This window comes from Lipotes vexillifer, unplaced genomic scaffold, assembly GCF_000442215.2.
Source record: "Lipotes vexillifer unplaced genomic scaffold, Lipotes_vexillifer_v1.1 scaffold1192, whole genome shotgun sequence".
In the NCBI taxonomy this organism is placed as follows: Eukaryota; Metazoa; Chordata; class Mammalia; order Artiodactyla; family Lipotidae; genus Lipotes; species Lipotes vexillifer.
In genome coordinates, this window is record NW_006778701.1 from 506,941 (window position 1) to 507,226 (window position 286).

Here is a 286-nt window from a genome sequence, read left to right on the forward strand (position 1 = left end):
TCATTTCTCTTGCTGGCTGAGTACAGATGAGATGGTGGTCTTGCTGTCATTGTGACTCATATTTAGGAGGGTCATGTCTTGTTTAGAATGGTGGAACAGCAAGTCAAACAGCTGTAGCATTCATGGAACACTTACATCCAAGTGCCTATAATGTAGGATCTGTCTTGTTTATCAATTGATACTTTGTATTTTTCTGTGACAAGCAGTCAAACATAAACTAAATGATACTCTGATTTTGAGAGAAGTTGCAGAGCATGCTTGGCTCAGCCTTTTCTTTCTCTTTCCC